The sequence below is a fragment of the Manihot esculenta genome, chromosome 1, assembly GCF_001659605.2.
Source record: "Manihot esculenta cultivar AM560-2 chromosome 1, M.esculenta_v8, whole genome shotgun sequence".
In the NCBI taxonomy this organism is placed as follows: Eukaryota; Viridiplantae; Streptophyta; class Magnoliopsida; order Malpighiales; family Euphorbiaceae; genus Manihot; species Manihot esculenta.
Window position 1 is genome coordinate 15,912,595 of NC_035161.2, and position 8,969 is coordinate 15,921,563.

The following is an 8,969-nucleotide window of genomic DNA, read 5'->3' on the forward strand; positions in this document are numbered from 1 at the left end:
TATAAGAAGCCCCATGGCCGAAAATGGGCGAGTTTCTTCCCCATATTAGGCCAGAGGTGAGTCCATGCTCTCCCACGGTTGGTTTTGATGATTTTCCTCAAATCTTTCAAGTTTTAATGAGTTTTAACTTGGTTTTGAAGTTTTGAGCTAAAGATCAAGGTTTTGGAGCTTGGAGACCCAAGGAGCTAGATCTCTCCCATCTTCGAGTTGGATCGCCTCTCCTCTCGATCTTCAAGAGGTAAGAGTAGATCCTCATCTCTTTTCATGTATTGGTTAAGTTTCATGAAGGTTCATGGGGTAGAAATGCATGTTTAGGTTTATGTGCTTGTATGGTTAATGTGTGTTGTATATGTATGTTTTGTGTTGTTGTTGGGGGTTTAGGATAGTTTAAGGCCCCTATAAGCTTATTTGCTTGAGTATGCATGTTGTAGAATAGCTAAATGCATGTTTGAATGGTTTGGGAGGCAAAATGTGCATGAGGAGGCTGGGTTCTGCCACTTTAGGAGAACCCAGGTTCGGCATCCGAAGGCCCTTTCGGCCGCCGAACCTGCTTGTGGAGGCAAACTTTTAGTTGCCGAACCCTGCTCCCGAAAGTGGACTTTCAGCTCTGAAAGGGAGTTTCGGCCGCCGAAGGTGCCGCCGAACATGCACGAGTTTCGGATCTGGAAGGAACCTTCGGCCACCGAAAGTGCCGCCGAAGGTGCATGACTTTCGGCTCGGGAGGGACTTTCGGACGCCGAACCTGCCGCCGAAAGTGCCCTGTTCAGCCTTCCTTTGCATGATTTCTATGATTGTTTTAAGGTGTTTTAGGGGGTTCTTGGGGAGTAGTTTAGAGTCATGTTCATGTATGTTTGGTCCTTCATTTGAGTCCACCTGTGTAGGTTCGGACCCGAGGAACCGAGGACCCCAGCAGTGAGATAGCTGCTTCAGTGTCTTTTCAGAGCTAGCCTGAGGTGAGTAGAATGACTCCTTATGTTTCAAAGTAAAATAATGAAAGTTTTAGCATGATTCACGCATCATGAATGCCATGAGATATATTAGGGTGCTTGCATTAGAATTCACGAATATATTGCATTGCATGTTATGTTGTTGATGTGGATGAATGTTGGATGATCCTTTAGCCCTCACTATGATATGAGATAATGATGATATGGTACGAAAGACCAGTGAGGCCCATTCTACGCCCCTGGCATATGGAAATGTCATGTTATGTTAATGTAAGAGAAAGACCAGTGAGGCCTATTCTACGCCCCTGGCACTATTGGAATGTGTAGAGGGCTATTGGTGACAAGTTCATCCTTGATTGTGATTTGTTTGTGATGTGATGCATTCCATGAGATCATATGTTTTAAATACAATGCTTTATTATTCTGCTCACTGGGCTCTAGTAACTCACCCCATTCCCTTAACCCCAGGTTTGCAGGTACGGGATAGACCAGGAGGTCAGCCAGAGTAAAGTCATATTTTATGTAATAGCTAGATGTGGACATGAAAAATATTGTAATATAACGTATAGTACAGTAATGTAATGAAATGATGTAAATTAAGGTTTAGAATTGTGCTTGGCCCTAGTGTATGTTAATCCCTTTTTGGTACATGATCTTTTAATGAAATGTTTGATGATGCTTATGTAATCCAAGCTTAAAATATGATATGTTACCCCATTAGAGCATTTGATGAGGGCTCCAGTGTGGGGTTTTATGGTTATGAGTTGTGCATGCACAGGTTAAGCTTGGTGAATGAAATAAAAGTTTAAATTCTTATGTAAATGTATGATCATGTATGGGATTAAACAGGTATACAGGATGTATGTTAAGGCTTGCTACGGGTCCCGGCGACCTTATGTCGATCTGGATCCTAGCGCCGGTAGCGATCCGATTTTCTGATCGTTACAGATTGGTATCAGAACCCTAGGTTCACATGGTCGGACCGATAGAGAGAGTCGGGCTCATAGATGTTATAGAAGGGGCAAGCACAATAGGAAAATCATGTCCACTAGGGTAGGATGTAGAGTCCTGTCTTGAATGATGATGTGAAATGTCATGATTATATGCATGTGCATTAATGATATGCTATGTATGTGATGTATGTGATGCGGGTTCATGTGTTTCCACATGAACCATTTGATGCTAATGTTTTATGTGATGGGTATTGTTTTTCTGTAAGCAAGATGAGAGGAACTCATCGATCTGCATGATTGACTGGAGTACCACCTCAGGACGAGGGCATGGATGCCCGTCCTCTTGCATTGCCTAGGGCAATGTCCTGCAGGTCTAGCAGGGAGAGAACGTCAAGGGACTCTAGAAGGTCTTTTGATGTGAGCAGAAGAGGAACAGTTCAAGGTGGAATGTCGAAAGATGTGGGGGATGATATGGATGTGGATCAGAGGAGGGATGGCAGTCTTGGAGTGAGCATGTCTGAAGAGGGCATGGGAGAATCTTAAGGAGGCACTCAGGCCTCGGGGTTTGTTCAGCCACCCCAATACCCACCCTTTTCACAAAATCCCGGGTATTCGATGGGAGGTACATCGGATTACCCCAATTTTAACCCCTATCACTCTCACATGTCATACCCACCTTTCTACCCACCATACCCACAGTACCCTATGTACCCACTCCCATCTTTCTACCCAGGTACAGCAAACCCTAATCCAGGGGATGTTGCACCTCCTCCACCACCAGCAGAACCTACTGTTCCAGAAACCCAAGTACCTAAACCTAGCTCATCTGAAGGAAGCAAGGTCAAGATGACCGATTACATGAAGCTGGGTGCTCCCCAGTATGAAACAGGTGATGATCCGTTTGAGTACCTTGGGAGGGTCAAGATGATTACAGATGAGATAGGAGTTGATGATAGTAGAGCCATTCATTTGGCTGGGTTCACACTGAAGTGCAAGAAGGCCCGAGAGTGGTTTAAAAACTATGTGAACCCGAGGTTGGATAGCCTATCATGGGAGGAGTTTGCTAATGAGTTTGTAGGATGGGCTTTCCCTAATAGCTCAAGGGAGTTGAAGATGATTGATGTAACGACCCGGAAATCGATACCCTACCGTAACGGCCCGAACCGCCACCGGCGTTAGGATCCAGATCGGCTTAAGGCCACCGGGACCCGTAGCAAGCCAAACATACCTCCTATCACCTGGTCAAATCCCATACATGATCGAAACTTTAACATAAAAACTCAAACATCTAATGTACAAACTGAACTTGACCTATATGCGACATAACTGAAAACATAAAAGGACCCCCCTACTAGAGCCCTCATCAAAACTCTAGCTGGGTCTACATAACATACATCAAGCCAGAGTCACATCCAAAGAACCAAACCTAACCTGTGCATGCATCAAACCACAACACAAGACCTCCACTAGGGTCCTCATCCATTACCATAGCGTGGTAAACAACACATGCCACAAGATTAGTTCAAACATAACTCAACACTAAACATAACATACGTCATGTATTAAACAGGGACTAACCAAGTCTTAGGGCCAAGCACAGTACTAAACCATAAACATAACTCCACTTAACTTTACATTACATTCTCTTACAAATCATTATATCAATTTACAATACATGTCCACACTAAAACACTAATCTAATACTATTACATGAGCAAGACCTTTACCCTGACGTCTTCCTGGCCTACCACTGACCTGCAAAACTGGGGTTAGGGGAGAGGGGTGAGCTAAAAAGCCCAGTGAGTAGAAATAAAGAAAATAGTTCATTAATTACATGCTTTTATGAAATGCGTCACAACACAAACATTCCACATAATAGACGGACATGACCACCAAAACTCCCTCTGCATAGTGCCTGGCCCATGAAGGGACTTACCTAGGTCTTTCATACATAACATAGTGCCTGGCCCACGAAGGGACTTACCCAGGTCTTTCATACATAACATGGGCTATTGTGGTCGCCTTGGTCCATCCACATCAACAATAAATAATGCAATGCGTCATATTCGTGTAACTAGTGCAATCAACCTATTACATATAAACATGATGCATGAACATGCTTTAGGCATTTGAATTTCGTACAATAAAAGATTAAGTTTAGTTCTACTCACCTCTGGCAGACGCTGGACTGACTCTGCAACTGCTAATACTGATGGCCTCCTCGGTCCCTCGGGTCCGATCCTACACAGGTGGACTCGAATGAGGTGCCAACACACTCTAAACAACTCATAAACAACTACCCAAAACCCCTTAACACATCACTTAAACATGCATAGAAAACAATCTTGAAAAGGCTGGACAGGGCACTTTCGGCGGCACCTTCGGCGGCCGAACCCTCTCTCCAGAGACGAAACTCGGGCACTTTCGGCGGCACCTTCGGCGGCCGAAAGTCCCACTCCAGAGACGAAAGTCAGACACTTTCGGCGGCCGAATCCTTCCTTCGGCGGCCGAAAGTCTGCTTTCAAGCCAAAACTCGACTTTCGGGGGCAAGGTTAGGCGGCCAATCCATGCATCCAAAGGCAGGTTCGGCGGCCGAAGCTACTTTCGGCGGCCGAACCTGAGTTCTTCCCAGAAGGGCAAAACTCAGCTTCTCATGCATTCCAGCCTCCCAAACCTTCCAAACACCCCAAAACAAGCACCCAACTTTACCAAAACATGCATAAACCCTTAACCATGCACAAAGGAGCTTAACAACTTGATTAAACTCCGGAAACAACATCAAAACATACATAGATAGCTTATGACCCACATAGGCCAAAACCATCAAAACAACCCAAATCCTCACATACTCTCTCCCAATCATGCATACTCTCTCCCACATGCATAAAGGAGCATAAACTAACATAAACTCCTCAACACAAACCTCACATAACATACATTGGGCATAAAAACCCACATAAAGCCTAACATGCATATCTACCCATACTTAACCATTAAAACCTCTTAAAACTTACTTAAAACTTCATGAAACGTAAAAGAAAGCATAGATCCACACTTACCTCTTGAAGATCGAGGGTTGCGTGATCTCTAACTCGGAGCTGTGGAGAATCCAAGTTCCAAAAGCTCCAAGCTCCCAAAACTTGATCTAAGCTTGAAAACTCTTCAAAATAACCATGGAACTCATGAAAACATAAAGGAGATGAAGAAAAACATGAAAACGGCCAAGGGAGGACAAAAACTCACCTGAGCTCGAGAATGGGGAGAAAACTCGCCCATTTCCAATCTGAGGGCCCTTTATAGGTGGCCTGGTCGAAGACCTTCGGTAGCCTAACGTGCCCCCTAAACTCATGCATGTTCGGCGGCCGAACTTGACTTTCGGCGGCCGAACCTTGGCTCGTTCAAACAAGACTTTCGGAGGCCAAAGGCGCTCCCGAAGCCTTTCCATGTTCGGCGGCCGAACTTCACTTTCGGCGGCCGAACCTGGCAAATGCCTTCTTGGTCTTTTCTTTTCAAAACTCAATTCTTTTTCATTTAAAACCATGAAATCAAGTGAAAATATTTTAGAAACACATTTTACCCCTCTAGAAGCCTCTGGCATCTTCAGAAATTCCAGATTCCAACGGAGATTCCGCCGGAAGGTAGGGATTCCGATGCCAAAATCTAGCCGGGTATTACAATTGAGTTCGAGCAGTTAAGGCAAATGGAGGAGATGAGTGTAGATGAGTACACAGATAGATTCTTGGAGCTGTTGTCGTTTGCTGGGCAAAATCTTAACACAGATCAGAAGAAGGCTAGGAGGTATATCATGAGGCTTCATTCCAGGTATTCCTCCTTGATCCAGTCAGCAGAGAGGGAGAGTTTTCATGCCATAGTGGATATGGCCCAGATAATGGAGGCTAGTGCAATCATTGAAGGGAAAGTTAAACAGTCTGTGGCACAGCCTTCTGGTTTTAAGACCCCAGGTGGGGGAAAGTTAGATCCCTCTTCTTTGAGTTCAGCAGCTTCAGGCAGTAAGAGGTGGAGCAGTACCACCAAAAAGTCAAAGAAGAACAAGTTCTGGAACAAGATCAAGTCAGGTCTGGGATTAGGAGGTGGCTCGAGCTCAGGTGCAGATAGTGCAATATGTATGAAATGTGGGAAGCCGCACAAGAGAATATGTCGGTTTGGGACGACAGCCTGCTTCAGATGTGGGCAGGAGGGACACATGGCACGGGAGTGTCCCAGAGTAGCTTATGTGACACAGTCTCAGCAGACAGCTTCTGGTAGTGTGGCTCAGCCAGTAGCTCCAGCCGTGACTCAGGCCAGTGGCAGAGGCAGAGGGAGAGAGGCAGCCTCTTCTTCAGTAGGTTTCAGGGGTGAAGGTCCATCAGCTCCAGCACGGATCTTCACTATGACACAGCAGGAGGTAAATACATCAAACACCGTGGTGTCAGGTAATCTCATCATTGGTTGTTCAGATGTTTATGCCTTAATGGACCCTAGTGCATCTCATTCTTTTGTTGCTCTGAGAGCCGTCGAGAGGTTGGGTTTGATGGTCTCTGGGTTAGAGTGTCCCCTATGGGTCAGTGGACCCAAGTGCGACCCATCAGTGGCAGAGTCAGTCTGCCAGTGTAGTCTAGTTTTTATAGAGGGAAGATGCCTTTCAGCCGACCTTGTGGTTCTAGATTTGACAGATTTTGACGTCATTCTAGGGATGGATTGGCTATCTACCCATGGTGCTACCTTGGACTGCAGAGACAAGGTAGTCAGGTTCAGAGGTTAGGATGGGTCAGAGGTTGTCTTCAGAGGAGACAGGAGGGGTACACCTAGAGGTGTTATATCAGCCCTACAGGCTCGTAGGTTGCTCAGGAGGGGTTGTCAGGGTTTTCTAGCTTATGTCAGAGAGCTGGATAGTCATGTTAGAGAGCTCGCCTCAGTGCCCGTGGTCAGAGAGTTTTTAGATGTTTTCCCAAACGAGCTGCCAGGTTTACCACCTGCTAAGGAGATAGAGTTTGAAATTGAATTGATGCCTGGAACCAGACCGATCTCTATCCCTCCCTACAGGATGGCACCAGCTGAGTTGAAAGAGTTAAAAGAGCAGTTGCAAGAGCTGGTAGACAAGGGTTTCATCCGACCGAGTACCTCACCTTGGGGTGCTCCAGTGCTATTTGTGAAAAAGAAAGATGGATCCCTTAGACTTTGTATCGACTACATGCAGTTGAACAAATTCACTACCAAGAATAAGTACCAGTTGTCTAGGATCGACGATCTATTCGACCAGCTAGCAGGAGCAGGTTATTTCTCCAAGATAGATCTGAGATCCGGGTACCATCAGTTGAGAATAAGAGAAGAAGATGTGCCAAAGACAGCGTTCAGGACCAGATATGGGCATTATGAGTTCCTTGTGATGCCGTTCGGGTTAACCAATGCCCCTGCAGCATTCATGGACCTCATGAATAGAGTTTTTAGTCACTTTGTTATTGTCTTCATAGATGATATCCTAGTGTATTCCAGGAATGCAGAGGAGCATGCCCATCATCTGAGGTTAGTCTTGCAGATCTTGAGGGAACACGGCTTGTATGCCAAGTTCTCTAAGTGTGAGTTTTGGTTGAGGAGCATTTCATTCTTGGGGCATGTTGTGTCAGAAAATGGAATTGAAGTGGACTCCAAGAAGGTGGAAGCTGTAGCTAACTGGCCTAGACCCACTACAGTGACAGAGATAAATAGCTTCTTGGGTTTGGCAGGTTACTACAGGAGGTTTATTCAGGACTTCTCTAAGATTGCAGCTCCTATGACCAGACTGACTAAGAAGAACCAGAGGTTTGTGTGGACTGACCAGTGTGAAGACAGTTTTGAAGAGCTAAAGAAGAGGTTAACTTCAGCACCGGTGTTAGCTCTGCCAACTAGTAATGAAGACTTCACAGTGTATTGCGATGCGTCCCGTGTGGGACTGGGTTGTGTGTTGATGCAAAATGAAAGGGTGATTGCTTATGCTTCTAGGCAGCTGAAGAAGCATGAGTTGAATTATCCTACACATGACCTAGAGATGGCAGCTGTAATCTTTGCACTCAAGATGTGGAGGCATTACCTTTATGGGGTCCAATGTGAGATCTTCACAGATCATAAAAGCTTGCAGTACATCTTGAGTCAGAGAGAGTTGAACCTGAGGCAGAGGAGATGGGTAGAACTGCTCAGTGACTATGATTGCAAGATCTAGTACCATCCGAGTAAGCCGAATGTTGTGGTAGACGCCCTAAGCCGGAAATCACTTGGCAGTCTATCTCATATTTCAGCAGAGAGGAGACCGGTGGTGAGGGAGTTTTATAAGCTCAATGATGAAGGGCTACAGCTAGGGTTGTCTGGTACAGGTGCTTTGATAGCCCAGATGAGAGTGACACCTGTGTTTCTGGAGCAGGTGGCTCAGAAACAGCACGAGGACCCAAAGTTAGTAAAGATTGCCAGGATTGTTCAGTCAGGCAAGAACGAAGAGTTCAAATTTGACAGCAAGGGGATCCTCCGCTATGGGAATAGATTGTGTGTGCCAGATGACGTGGGTTTGAAGGGAGACATTATGAGAGAGGCTCATAATGCTAGATATAATGTTCACCCTGGAGCCACCAAGATGTATCAGGATCTGAAAAGGGTTTATTGGTGGCCAGCTATGAAAAGAGAAGTGGCACAGTTCGTGTCAGCCTGCGAAGTATGTCAGAGGGTGAAGCTGGAACATCAGAAGCCGGCTGGAATGCTTAACCCACTGCCGATTCCAGAGTGGAAATGGGAAAATATAGCTATGGACTTCGTAGTGGGGTTACCGGCAACGTCCAACAGATTGGACTCCATATGGGTGATTGTGGACAGACTGACCAAATCTGCTCACTTCATCCCTGTCAGGAGTGGCTATTCTGTGGACAAGTTGGCGCAGGTGTATGTTGATGAGGTTGTCAAGTTGCATGGGGTTCCTGTTTCAATAGTGTTTGATAGAGGGCCCCAGTTCACCTCCAGGTTTTGGCAGAGTCTGCAGAATGCTATGGGTACCAGGCTAGACTTCAGCACTGCTTTCCATCCTCAGACGGACGGACAATCAGAGAGG